Source organism: Pristis pectinata, chromosome 10, assembly GCF_009764475.1.
Source record: "Pristis pectinata isolate sPriPec2 chromosome 10, sPriPec2.1.pri, whole genome shotgun sequence".
In the NCBI taxonomy this organism is placed as follows: Eukaryota; Metazoa; Chordata; class Chondrichthyes; order Rhinopristiformes; family Pristidae; genus Pristis; species Pristis pectinata.
The window spans coordinates 79,768,313-79,783,698 of NC_067414.1; the positions used below are offsets into that span (position 1 = coordinate 79,768,313).

General features: G+C 43.7%; 1 protein-coding gene across 1 annotated transcript in view; it reads right to left on the bottom strand.

Annotated features, from left to right (window-relative positions):
* Window positions 1-15,386, bottom strand: part of LOC127575098 (testis development-related protein-like) — a 122,457-nt gene that overhangs the window by 8,562 nt on the left and 98,509 nt on the right. The window lies entirely within an intron of this gene.

Below are 15,386 nucleotides of genomic sequence, written 5' to 3' on the forward strand. Positions count from 1 at the left end.
CTGAAGATTCTTAGGAATAGGATTTACTCACATCTGGAAAGCATAGACTTATTAGTGATAGCCACCATGGCTTTGTGTGGGGGAGGTTTTGTCTTACAAACCTGATTGAGTTTTAAGGAGGTGACGAAATGATTGATGAGGAAAGGGCAGTGGATGTTGTTTACATGGACATTAGTATTCAACAAGATCTCTCATGATAGATGGATCCAGAAGATTAATCCATGAAGGCATTGACTTGACCATAGAAGACAGAGAGTAGTGGTGAAGGGGTTTTATACTGACTGGAGGTCTGTGATCAGTGGTGTTCTGTAAGGATCAGTGCTGGGATCTGTGTGATATACACAAAAATGTAGGTAGATTGATAAGCAAGTTTGCAGACGACACAGAAGTTGGCAGAGATGTGGACAGTGAAGAAAGTGAGATATAGATCAGTGGAAATATGGGCATCGGAATGGCAAATGGGGTTTAATTTGGACAAATGTGAGATGTTGCACTTTGAGAGGTCAAATGCAAGAGGATGCAGTAAATAGCAGGACCCTTTGGAGCACTGATGTTACAAAGGGACCTTGGAATACAAGCCCATTGCTCCTTGAAGTGGAAACACCAGTAAACAGGGAGGTAAAGAAGTCATACAGCATACTCATCTTTATCAGTATTGAATATATAAGTTGGCAAGACACCTTGCAGCTGTATAAAGCTTTGGTCAGGCCACATTTGGAGTACTGTATGCATTTCTGGTCACCGCATCACAGGAACGATGAGAGAAAGTGAAGAAGAGGTTCACCAGGACGTTGGATTGGAGAGTATTAGCTATAAGGAGAGGCTGGACAAACTTGGATTGTTTTCTCTGGAACGTCAGAGGCGGAGGGGTGAACTATATAAAATTATGAGAGGCATAGATAGGGTAGAGATTCAGAGTCTTTTTCCTGGGTTGAAATGTCAAACACTAGAGGGCGTAGATTTAAGGTGAGAAGGGAAAGCTTAAAGGAGATTTATGCAGCCAAGTTTTTTGTTTTTACACGGAGTGTTGGGTACTAGGAACGCACTGCCAGGAGGGGTGGTGAAAGCGAATATGACAGCAACACTTAAGAGGGATTTAGACAGGCACATGGACAGGCAGGGAATAGAGGGATATAGACCACATGCAGGCAGATGGGATTAGTATAAATTGGCATCATAGTCAGCACAGACACTGTGGGCCGAAGAGCCTGTTCTGGTGCCGTAACGTTAAATGTTCTGTGAGGGATGGAAGATATGAGTTTGCAAACTCGGTTCAGAGTTAAATGCTGAAACAGTGAACAGTCTGGGTCAGCAGGAGAATGAAGGGATTCAGTCAAGTGTGTTATAAAACTGTTTAAACCCTAGGCAGCCAATTACACAGGGATGAATAGGAGAACCATTTTCCTCTTATGTTTTAGATGCTGAAGAGCCCCCATGGTTTAGCCTGTGGTCTTCACAAGATGCCATGATGATAAAACAACTGAAGCCTGCACCAGAACAGCACAGTCATCGTGGACCAACTTGTATCTGATCGTCATTTATGTTGCCTGCTGTCAGTGAATGGAGACGGACTGACCCAACGATCTCTCTGAACGGCAACCAGCTGATCAATGCTGCCAATTGCTGATAAATGTACATTACTTTTTACTGTTCACTCACCAGCTGGGCTCTAAAGATTTGAAGCACATCAGGAGCCTTTCTGGGACACTATCAGGACTCTACCATCATCAGCAACACCTTACCTACAGATTTCCTGAGCACTTCACCCATCAATTATTTGTGCTCGACTAAACTTTTGACATATTTTTTGAATCACTAGGTGAGAGAGAGTACTTGGGCGTCATCATTTTGTTCATAACCTTCCTTAGCATGCTGGAAGGAGAAGGATGACATGAAGTCCGGTCCAGCTGCACCAGCTGTTGCATGGGACAACAAAAGAGCAAATAGACCCCCTTAAGTCCTGTGGCTACATCACACCCCTCTTATGCATCTCCTCCACCAAGTTCTCCAGTACTGCAGTATGTCCTCTCTTATGACTCTAGACATTCTGGAATGCATGTCTGCCAGTACTGTCTATACCATCAGTGCAAGCAGGTTGCTGGGGCCCACGTATATAGTTCCACAAAAATTCCACTCAGTCTTAAATGCCAAAACTGCAGGCAAATTCACAATTATGATCATCAGAAAAGAGGGCCAAAATCACATTCTGACATTGGACTTTCAAATGCCGTCTTGTTAGCATGGTACCTTTTCATCTACATTACTTGGTGCTGCATGGCTTGTAACTGCAAAGAGTTCCAGGTCAGATAATCTGGGACATCAGCAAGCTGAAGATGCTGCAACAAAAATCAGATGAACCACAAGAACTTCTAAGTTACAGCATTTGCTGAATGAAAATGCATTGAATCTCCAAAAGTCTAATAACAGTGTGATCTAGCACGTTATTAAGCACCACTTAGGACTATTATTGATAACCAATTCCATAGACGTACAGCCATGATGACAAAACAACTGAAGCCTGCACCAGAACAGGAAGTGTGATGACATTAAACCTTTTGGTCCTAAACTTCCACAAGATTTCCTGGCTCTAATTTTGGAGGTAAATTGCCAGAGGCTCAGAAAAACAATATTTCTCTGGTAGTGTCACTGAAACTGACAGCTGCTTCTAATTTAAAAATTAATTAAAATGTTTAGGTCTAACACTGGACAGAGAATCCTCCGTCTCTGAGTGCATCCAAGAGGGGTTCTTGAAACAGTATGTGGAGAGTCCAATTACAGGATAGAACATACTGGACCTAGTTTCGGGAAATGAGTCAGGCCAGGTGACAGAGCTGACACTGCGTGAATATTTTGGGAAGAGTGACCACAACTCATTATGTTTTAAGAACCAAGGATAAAATTGGATCTTGTGGGAAGGTACTAAATTGGGGGAGGGCAAATTATGACAGGATTAGACAGGAGCTGAGGGACACTGATTGGGAATAGCCTGACCACATCTGACATGTGGGAGTTGTTTAAAGACCAGCTTCTCAGAGTTCAGGATTGGCATATTCTGGTAAGAAACAAGGACAAGGATGGTAAAATAAGGGAACCTTGGATGACCTGAGAGGACTTAAATTTAGTCAGGAAGAAATAGGAAGCATACACAAGGTTTAGGAAGCTAAAATCAGACTGGGCCCTTGTGGAATATAAAGATAGCAGGAAAGTGCTCAAGCAGGTGATTAGGAAGGCCAAAAGGGGCCATGAAATGACTTTGGTGGGCAGGGTCAAGGATAGTCCCAAGGCATTTTATATTTGTATTAAGAAAAAGAGGATAACTAAGGAGGGGGTAGGTCCACTCAAAGATAAAGGAGGGACTTTTGAGCTTTGAGTCGGAGCAAGTGGCTGAGGTACTAAATGAGGTACTATGTGTCAGTATTTACCAAGGAACAGAAATTGGAGGATAGTGAAAACAGAGTGGGGCATACTTATGTGCTGCGACATTCTGAGATTAAGGAGGAGGTTGTGCTGGGTCTTCTGAAAAGCATTAAGGTGGATAAGTCTCCAGGACCTGATGGCATATATCCCAGAATATTGCTGCGGCTTTGACAAGGATCTTTGTGTCCTCATTCACAACAGGTGAGGTCCCCGAGGACCGGAGGGTAGCAAATCAAGAAGGGAAGCAAGGATAATCCAGGTAATTATAGGCCAGTGAGCCTCACATCAGTGGTAGGGAAGCTATTGGAGAGGATATTGAGGGATAGGATTTATGCACATCTGGAAAGGCTTGGTCTGCATAGTCAACATGGCTTTCTGCAAGGCAGGTCATGCCTTACAAACTTGATTGAGTTTCTTGAGGAGATGACAAAGGTGCTTGATGAGGGCAAGGCAATGGACGTTATCTACATGGACTTAAGTAAGGCATTTGACAAGGTCGCTCATGGTAGGTAAATAATGGTAGGTAATTTGGTAAATTGGTTTATTATTGTCACATGTACTGAGATACAGTGAAAAACTTGCATACAGTTCATACAGATCAATTCATTACACAGTGCATTGAGTTAGTACAAGGTAAAACAATGCAGAATAGAGAGTTACAGTTACAGAGAAAGTGCAGGTAGACATTAAGGTGGCAGGTCATAACAACGTAGCTTGTGAGGTCAAGAGTCTATCTCATTGTACTAGGGAACCATTCAATAGTCTATTATAGCAGGATTGAAGCTGTTCTTGAGCCTGGTGGTACTTGCTTTCAGGCTTTTGTATCTTCTGCCCGATGGGAGAGGGGAGAGAGAGGATGTCTGGGGTGGGTGGGGTCTTTGATTATGCTGGCTGCTTTACCGAGGCAGCGAGAGGTATAGAGTTTCTTGCCAAATTTCTTTAGCCTCCTGAGGAAGTAGAGATGTTGGTGAGCTTTCTTGGTCGTGGCATCCACGTGGTTGGACAAGGACAGGCTATTGGTGATGTTCACCCTGAGGAACTTGAAACTCTCAACTCTCTCGACCTCAGCACAGTTGATGTAAACAGGAGCATGTGCACTGCCCCCCCTTCCCGAAGTCAATGACCATTTCTTTTGTTTTGCTGACATTGAGGGAAAGGTGGTTGTCATGACACCAGTCACTAGGCTCTCTATCTCCTCCCTGTACACTGACTCATCATTATTTGCGATTCAGCCCACTATAGTGGTATCAATTGCAAACTTGTAGATGGAGTTAGAGCAGAATCTGGCCACACAGTTGTGAGTGTATAGGGAGTAGCGTAGGGTGCTGAGGACGCAATCTTGTGAGGCACCAGTATTGAAAATAATCGTGGCGGAGCTGTTGCCGCCTATCCTTACTGATTGTGGTCTGTTGATCAGCAAGTCAAGGATCCTGTTGCAAAGGGAGGTGTTGAGGCCTGTGTCTCAGAGTTTGGTGATGAGTTTGCTTGGAAATATGGTATTGAAGGCAGAGCTGTAGTCAATAAACAATAGTCTAACATAGGTGTCCTTATTGTCCAGATGCTCCAAAGATGAGCATAGGGCCAGGGAGTTGGCATCTGCCATAGACCTGTTTCGGCAGTAAGTGAATTGCAGTGGGTCAAGGTTGTCCAGGAGGCTGGAGTTAACACATGCCATGATCAGCCTCTCGAAATACTTCATAATCGTGGATGTCAGAGCCACTGGGCGGTAGTCATTAAGGCACGTTACTTTGCTTTCCTTGGGTACCAGGATATAGGTGTCTTCTTAAAGCAGCTGGAGACCTCAGATTGAAGCAGGGAGAGGTTGATTCAGAAGATAAAGATGCATATGATCCAGGGTAAATTGCAAGTTTGGATTCAGAACTGGCTTACCCATAGAAGAGACGGGAGGGGGAGGCTGTTATTCTGGCTGGAAGTCCGTGACCAGTGGTGTTCCACAAAGACTGATGCTGGGACCTCTGTTGTTTGTGATGTATATCAATGATTTGGATGAAAATGTTTGGGTGGATTAGCAAGTTTGCGGATGAAGATTGGTGGAGTTGTGGACTATGTAAAGGACTATCAAAGAATACAGCGAGATACAGACAAGTTACAGGTTTGGGCAGAGCAGTGGCAGATGGAGTTTAATCCAGGCAAGTATGAGGTGTTGCACTTTGGCAGGTCAAATGAGAGCAGAAAGTAAACAGTTAATGGTAAGCCCCTTAATAGCTCTTGGGGTCTAGGTCCATAGTTCACTGAAAGTGGCTATGCAAATGGATAAGGTGGTAAAGGCGGCATATGGAATGCTTGCCTTCATTGGTAGGGGTGCTGAGTACAAGAGTAAGGAAGTCACGCTGCCGCTATATAATACTTTTGTCCGACCACACTTTGAGTAACATGTGCAGTTCTGGTTGCCCCATTATAGGAAGGATGTGAAGACTGTGGAAAAGGTGCAGAAGAGATTTACCAGGATGTTGCCTGGATTAGAGGGCATGAGGTACAAGGACAGGTTGGACAAACTTGGGCTGTTCTCCTTCGAGTCTGGGAAGCTGAGGGGAGACCTGATAGAGGTTTTTTAAAATTATGAGAGGCATAGATAGGGTAGACAGTCAGAATCCATTCCCCAGGGTGGAAATGTGGACATGTTTTTAAGGTAGGTAGGTGGGGGGGGGGGGGGGTTTAAAGGCAACGTTGGGGGGGGGGGGGGGGGGGTCAAACTTTTTACACAGATTGTGGTAGGTGCCTGGAATGGGTTACCAGGGGTAGTAGTGGAATCAAGCAGTTTGGTGGAGATTAAGAGGCTTTTAGATAGACACATGAATATGAAGGGAATTGAGGGATAATGAGGAGGAGGGCAATTGGTATAGATCAGCATTAAGATTGTCACAACATTGTGGGCCAAATAGCCTGTCCAATGCTGTACTGTTCTGTGTTACATTTAAAATATCTGATGTAGAGGTCAGACCTCTCAAGCTCAGATTGAAGTGTGTCAATTAGTACTGTCAAATCACTCTTTGCATCATGGCCAAATGCCATGAAATTTTGTCAGGACTCATCAGGGTTTGCTCTTTATTGGGGAGATATATGACTTTTGTGATCAATTCTGGGTGAAATGCATCGAAAACTATCCTTTCTGGAATCTTACAGAAAAGTTACTATATTCGTTCAAAAGGAAAGTTCTTTAATGCAAGGCTTCCCACAATAAATATCTTTTTATTGCATTTTTTCCAACACACATCTCAATTTTGTGTTGCTTGATAAAGCACACACTTCTTAAAAATTACTCATTGATAACCATGGCTTAGGAACCCAAAGCACATCTGACTCACAATGATGACATTTTTCCTCGAAAACATTTTAAAATGTCAATTAACAATTAAAGTGAGATTTAGGCATAAACAAATGTAAAGCTAGACAATTTTCAAATGACAGCTTTTGAACAGTACTTGCACTCAAAACAGGATCAGGACCTTCAGACCACCACATGTGTGCCAACCATGATGCCAATCTAGGCAGTTCACGTGTCTGTATAAATGCCTCTTAAATGTTGTTATCTTATCTGTTTCCATCACATCTCCTGGCAGTGTGGCTATGCTCCTAGGGATGCTAACTAAAGCGCTCCCAACCCTTTAACAGTGCACACCACACCAACGATTTCTCCAGCACCGTTCCACAGTACTCGGCCTGGAGTGAAGCAGGGTGGAACCTCGAAGATGGCAAAGAGAGCGAGCTGAGCACACGTGGCGCCCTTTATAGTGCTGGAGTGCTGGGGGATCCAGCCCAGGTAATTTACAGGGGGCTAATGGCTCAGTGCCAGCAAAGACTAATCGATTACAAAAGCCAATGGCCCAAGGCCAAGTACAAAGGTACTTAAAGGGGCCAATGGTCAGCTGTGCACTGATGGGTGGGGCGGGGCCAAACCTTGATTGGCAGTGGTGTGTCTTCCGAGCAGGTAGTGGGCAGTGCTGTCACGTGACAGCCACGACCCTCCACAATACAACATCTCCACCCTGGAGAAAAGACCGACCCCATCTATGCTTCTCATAGTTTATATACTTCTATCAGGTCACCGCTCAGCCTCCAACACTCCAAAGAAAACAATCCAAGTTTGTCCAAGTTCTCCTTCTTGCTAATCCAATTCAATCCAGGCAACATCCTGGTGAAGCACTTCTGCACCCTCTCTAAAGCCTCCATATCCTTCCTAAACTGTTGGGACTAGAATTGCACTCAATACTCCAAATCTGGTTGAACCATAGTTGAACCACAGCTGCAACATGACTTGCCAACTTTTAAACTCAATGTCCCAACCAATGAAGGCAAGCAGGATGTATGTATTCCTTTACCACCCTATCCACTTGTGTTGCCATGAACTTGGACCCCAAATAGATACTTCCAAAGCTTACTATCTGATCTTCCGAATTCTTTTCCAAGTGCAGGATAAAGACATCAAGAATTGAGGCACAAAGCAATGATGAAATGGAGCACAGGAAAGAGAAATAGCCTAGTGGCGTGATATCAGGACAACAATCATTCCCTTAATGTCGGCAAAACAAAAGAGCTGGACATTGACTTCAGGAAACAGGGGAGAGTACATGCCCCTGTCTGTATCAATGGTGCTGAAATGGAGATGGTGGAGTGCTTCAAGTTCCTAGGTGCAAACATCACCAATAACTTGTCCTGGTCCAGCCACATACGCACTATAGCCAAGGCGGCACATCAGCACCTCTACTTCCTTGGTAGGATAGGGATATTTGGTATGTCCCCAATGACCCTCACCAATTTTTACGGATGCACTACATAAAGCATCCTATCCAGATGCATTACAGCTCAGTACTGCAACTGCCCTGCCCAAGACAGCAAGGAATTGCATAGTTGCGAACGCAGCCCAGTCTAACATGAAAACAAGCCTTCCTACCATAGACTCTGTTTACACTTCCTGCTGCCTCAGGAAAACAGCCAACATAATCAAAGACCCCTCCCACCCAGACGTTCGCTCTTCTCCCTCCTCCCATCAGCCAGAAGATACAAAAGCTTGAGAGCACCTACCACCAGGCTCAAGGACGGCTTTTATACCACTGTTATAAGACTCTTGAACGGACCTCTTCTACGATAAAGATGAACTCTTGATCTCTCGGTCTACCATGTGATGGCCCTTGCACTTTGTCTACCTGCACTGCATATTCTCTGTAACTGTAACATTATATTCTGTATTGCTTTTCCTTTTATGCTACCTTGATGTACTTATGTATGGAATGTTCTATCTGGATGCTACGCAAACAAAGCTTTTCAATGTATCTCGGTACATGTGACAATAATAAAACCGATTACAAAGATGCCCTTAGCATAATTTTTGGTGCATGTTGACTTTCTGGGAATTTTTGGACAGGCCAAAAAGGGTGTGCATGGGATTGGGGGTGGGGGTGGGAGTGGGAGGTGGAGGGCAAGAACTTGTGCGCTGGTGCGACTTGTACATCAAAACATGTATTGGTTAAAATTTCCCAAATTCTTGGTGGTGATACAGCTGAAGTCACATCAGTCATGCTGCATTAAATGTTTAACCCATCGTCAGTGGTGCCCCATTCACCCTCTCCCACTATCTCAATAGTCAAGGCCTATGGTACTGATGTACTCAGCAGATTTCCAGACTGCATGCAAGGCCACACATTTCAGGCTTCACCTACATGGTTTTGAACTCAGTAGAGTTATGGACCCAAAAAATACATTAGAGCCCACTCATCTGAATATACACTTCTGCTTGTGAAGTTTATATTTGTTCAAAGCATACTGTCCACAATTGTGCTGAGTCATTCATTGCACTCTGACAGTAAAAATAATAAAGGGTATTATTACTGTTGCACAGACTTAGCTGGGATACAGGACAAACTCACTTCTCCCAATGGGCCTTCTTTAAAAACATATTTTGCCCACACCTGCTATTGTCAGGGTTGATATTTGCAACAGCAGCAAGTAATCATTGAATAAAAAGCAAGATCATTTTCTTATTATGTTTTCACACACAAGAAAGCCCAATATAAGCCCAGAAGACAAATTCTTTCTTGTTAAAACAGAAACTTCTCTATCTAAAAGATAATTGGAAGGACTTTATAATAAACTAAATTGCAGTTATATTGCAACCACAGACCTGCAGAGTGGAATATAGAGTTGCCTGTCCAGAGTTATACTACAGACTGTGCCTTCATCTACATACAGAGCACCGTACAAGTTCTTAAACACATGCCCCATGCTGTTAATTCTTAATGCTGGAAGAAAACTATATCCTTCTTTCTTGGAGAACATTCCATGCAAAGTTTTAAAAGCTCTCAAGTTGGGTTCCTTCAGTAAACTGAGTTTAAAGGTGTGAGGCAGGGTTTCATGTCACTTTCACTCAAATTAAATCATTAAGACTCAATGTTTATCCAAATCCATCTGACATTAACGCAATTATTACAACTTTGTGCTGAGTAATGTACCATCAGCATACATTTAAAAAATCTTCACCCAACAATGATTATGTACGTACGTAACAATTATTCAACACAAATTCCTCATGTAAAACTAAGTTTCCACACCAGTTTTAACAGAAACAGTTGTAACTCATTGCTCTAAAATTGCAACATAACAGACCTTATACAGAGCAGCTCTGGAGGCATGTTTACTGGAGTCTGAGCCTTGGGAATTTTACAAGCTCATGTAGCATATTATAATTAAAGCCAAAAAGGAAATCCTCACCTTTATTTAATTGCAGCATTCAGAACAAAATATCAGTGCAAAACATTTTTCATGTTACTGACACATTAGGGAATGCTGTACGTTCTGCACTGATGGACAATTTTGCCTTTGCATTGATACAAAATGTTGTGCACATCTGAAAACACTAGATTGCCAGTGTAAAACTTTAGCAATGCAGAGACCATTTCATGTGTCATCTCAGCAATTCAGCTTTGCACAGGCTGCACTATAACCCAGGACACTTAGGGGAATCAGCAGCTGGAAAACTACTGTTTACATGTACAATGAGCTTGATGTCAAATGTGTTTCAACAGGAGCAAGTCTAACTTCAGCTGCCCATTGCAGAATGGACCAAATCACTAAAACACCAGCATTACACAAGTTTGCTTTTGCTCTGCACTAAAGTCCATCGAACACAACAGTAGGTTTCCTGTGGGCACTGGGTTAATTTTAAGGGTTACAATTTCAGCAGAGGTGAAGTCAACTTAAAGAAAAAAAAATCATTTAATCTTTTAACCTTGAACAACAGGTTACCATCAGATGTTTGACTGTTAAGATTAAAAGACCCTGCTAAGGGCCCTCTTCAAACACACAAGCCTCAGTTCTCCCGAGTAACCAAGAACTTCCTAATCAATTCGTCTTGGTGTTTGGACACAACAGTCCTGGCGAGTTCCTACTCACCCAACTTGGAATATCTAATGGTGGAGTGTTGCCCACCCCACCTTCCATGGGAGCTCACTTCAGCTATCCTGACGGCAGTCTACATCCCACCCTAGGCGGACGTGAAGCCTGCACTCAATGACATATACTCCGTGGTCGAGAGCCTTGAACCCTGAGACCCTCTTCATCGTTGCCGGTGACTTCAACCAGACCAACTTCAAGAGTATGTTACCAAAATACTACCAGCACATCTCCTGCCCCACCAGGAGCCCCAAACATCCTTGATGATTGCTGCACAACTATCAAAGACGCCTACCAAGGCACACCCCCAACCCCCCCACCCTTACTTTGGTAAATCAGACCACCAGGCTGTGCTCCTTCTCCCTGAGTATAAACAGGAGCTGAAATGTGAGGATCCAATACAGAAGGTCATAACAGTGCTGGTCTGAGGAAATAGATGGGTTTCTATGCGACTGCTTTGAGTCAGTAGACTGCCCCATGTTCAAAGACTCAGCAGCCAGCTTAGTTGAGTATATCACCACTGTCATGGACTTTATCAGCAAGTGTGTTGAGGACTGTGTATGAAAGAGGACTGTGTATGAAAGAGGACATCCTAGGTTTTCCCAAACTGGAAACCATGGATGAACTGGGAGATCCACTCCCTAGTGAGGTCTAGGACTGCAGCATTCAAATCAGAAGTCGAGATACGACCTCTGTAAACCTATCAGGGATCCCAAGAGACAATACCAGTCCCAAACTGAGTCCCAGCCATCAGATGTGGCAGGACTTGCATGCTATAATGGGTTACGAAACGAAGTTGGGCAGCATTTTGAACAGAAGGGGATTGGATGTCACCACCTACCCTGACAGCCTCCAATGCACCTAAACCCACAGTCACCAGTCACCGTTGCAGATGCAAGATCAGTCTTCCGGTGAGTAAACCCGCAGAAAGCATCTGTCCCTAGCCGTGTCCTTAGATACTGTGCACATCAGCTGACGAGGGTATTTGCAGACATATTTTAACCTCTCTCTGCTTCAATCTGAAGTTCCCACCTGCTTTAAGATGATCACTATCATCCTGGTACCTAAGGAAGACAAGGTATTGTGCCTTAGTGACTATGACCATCATGAAGTATTTCAAGAGGCTGGTCATGGCAGACGACACAGAAGTTGGCAGAGATGTGGACAGTGAGGAAAGTGAGATATAGACCAGTGGAAATATGGGCATCGGAATGGCAAATGGGGTTTAATTTGGACAAATGTGAGATGTTGCACTTTGAGAGGTCAAATGCAAGAGGATGCAGTAAATAGCAGGACCCTTTGGAGCACTGATGTTACAAAGGGACCTTGGAATACAAGCCCATTGCTCCTTGAAGTGGAAACACCAGTAAACAGGGAGGTAAAGAAGTCATACAGCATACTCATCTTTATCAGTATTGAATATATAAGTTGGCAAGACACCTTGCAGCTGTATAAAGCTTTGGTCAGGCCACATTTGGAGTACTGTATGCATTTCTGGTCACCGCATCACAGGAACGATGAGAGAAAGTGAAGAAGAGGTTCACCAGGACGTTGGATTGGAGAGTATTAGCTATAAGGAGAGGCTGGACAAACTTGGATTGTTTTCTCTGGAACGTCAGAGGCGGAGGGGTGAAGTATATAAAATTATGAGAGGCATAGATAGGGTAGAGATTCAGAGTCTTTTTCCTGGGTTGAAATGTCAAACACTAGAGGGCGTAGATTTAAGGTGAGAAGGGAAAGCTTAAAGGAGATTCAATGCAGCCAAGTTTTTTGTTTTTACACAGAGTGTTGGGTACTAGGAACGCACTGCCAGGAGGGGTGGTGAAAGCGAATATGACAGCAACACTTAAGAGGGATTTAGACAGGCACATGGACAGGCAGGGAATAGAGGGACATAGACCACATGCAGGCAGATGGGATTAGTATAAATTGGCATCATAGTCAGCACAGACACTGTGGGCCGAAGAGCCTGTTCTGGTGCCGTACTGTTAAATGTTCTGTGAGGGATGGAAGATATGAGTTTGCAAACTCGGTTCAGAGTTAAATGCTGAAACAGTGAACAGTCTGGGTCAGCAGGAGAATGAAGGGATTCAGTCAAGTGTGTTATAAAACTGTTTAAACCCTAGGCAGCCAATTACACAGGGATGAATAGGAGAAACATTTTCCTCTTATGTTTTAGATGCTGAAGAGCCCTCATGGTTTAGCCTGTGGTCTTCACAAGATGCCATGATGATAAAACAACTGAAGCCTGCACCAGAACAGCACAGTCATCATGGACCAACTTGTATCTGATCGTCATTTATGTTGCCTGCTGTCAGTGAATGGAGACAGACTGACCCAACTTCAACCCACCGCAATTCGCCTACCGCCAAAACAGGTCTAGAGCAGACGCCAACTCCTTGGCCCTACACTCTCTGGAGCTTATGGACAGTGAAGACACCTACGTTAGACTATCGTTTATTCAAATCAGTTCCGCCTGTGTGGCCAGATTCTGCTCTTACTCCATCGACAAGATACCACCGTAGTGGGCCATATCTAAAATAATGCTGAGTCGGAGTAGACGAAGGAGATAGGAGGGGGGGGGGGGGGGCCGCGGTGCAAATGTTCCTGTTTACATCAGTGGTGATGAGAGGGCTGACAGCTTCAAGTTCCTAGGAGTGAGCATCACCAATAGTCTGTCCTGGTCCAACTACATAGACGCCATGGCAAAGAAAGCTCACAGTGCCTCTACTTCCTCAGGAGGCTAAAGAAATTTGGCATGTCCCCCTTGACCTCACCAATTTGTAATCAATGCACCATAGAAAGCATCCTATCCAGATGCATCACAGCTTGGTATGGCAACTGCTCTGCCTGAGACTGCAGGAAACTGCAGTGTGTTGTGGACACAGCTCAGCACATCATGGAAACCAGCCTCCCTTCCATGGACTCTGTCTACACTTCTCGCTGCCTCGGTAAAGCAGCCAGCATAATCATAGACCCCACCCTCCCCAGACATTCTCTCTTCTCCCTCCTTCCATCCGGCAGAAGGTAAAAAAGCCTGAAGGCATGTACCACCAGGCTCAAGGACAGCTTCTATCCTGCTGCTATAAGACTACTGAAAGGTCCCCTAGCCTGATAAGACAGACTCTTGACCACAATCTACCTCGTTATGACCTTGCACCTTATTATCTACTTGCACTGCACTTTCTCTGTAACTCTCTTTATTTCACATTCTGTTATTGTTTTTACCTCGTACTGCCTCAATGCACCATTGTAATGAATAGATCTGTATGCAAGACAAGTTTTTCACTGTACTTCCATACACGTGACAATAGTAAACAATCTACTACATCAAACTGGGCAGATACTGGAGTCTGCATCAGTATCCGTACATTAACAATTCAGGTAACAGAATTGCCTCAAAGATGTATCCAACTGCAGAAATAAGTATTCCACTCCAGCTGGAAGGCATCTGGAATGCAAGTGTAAAGCTATGAAGATTTTTTTTGTTGCACTTAGTCTTCCCTTTGTCAATGAAGCTCCAGCATAGCAACAGTTGATGGGAGTTTTCCTGATCATATGGCACACCTCCTGACAGGTTTCTTCATACCCTATATTGATGCAACCTAATACACACAGGTACCTGGATAGGAAATTCTGCTCGAATGGCTCATTCATTTACAGAATTTTTTGCGGCTCATTATTGTGTTCACATGTCCACTGTGGGATAGCAATTTCCATGAGCCTCAAGTGGAATCACCCGATTCATTTCATTAGCTGTCAACAGGCCATCATTTCATTGCATACAATGTGTAATCACACAAACTCACAATGCAAGGCAATAATGATTCAGAGAAAAACCTTCAGAGCATTTCCTGAACTAGTCTCCAAGTACGGACATCATGGGCCCAGCCTGATCTGATAAAAGAAATGGTATCAACAGGACCAGGAATACCTGCATCAGGATGCAGGTATTTCCACATTAGGAGCATCAAAATGTTTGGATCTATTTACTACCAAATACAACAGTGAATGTGAGCAGGTTGATAGGATTTTTAATGCACTGTTAGCAATGGGCTTTGGGCTGGGTAAGGGTGCAAATCTATCCCGATGCAGGGTCATGAACTAAAATATCAACCATCCCCTGTGCGACTCACTGGGTCCCTCCAGCAGTTTGATTTTTGCTCCAGATTTCAGCATCTGCAGTTTCTTATATCTGAAAGTTTGACCTTATCTATTGTTATCAGATCTGAATTTGTGGGAATCAGGATGCTTTACATTCTGCTGTTTGTTATTAGATTGGAATATTGGTAGGTGTCAAATTCAACATATTTTATGTTATTACAGTGGAAAAAAGTCAAACTATTAAAATTACTTCAATTGCTAATAAGTAGGGAAGGGGGTAATGAGATTGTGTTCATCAGTAATTTGCAGGGGGAGATGGAGCAGCTCGTCTACATTCAGTAAATTTGATGTTTAGGTGATTTTAGTTGTCAGCAGCAGAAACAGTTTGGAGACTAGGACAGATGAACATGGTTGAATTATTTTGCACAAAATACCCTGTCTAGTGAATGTCATTGTGT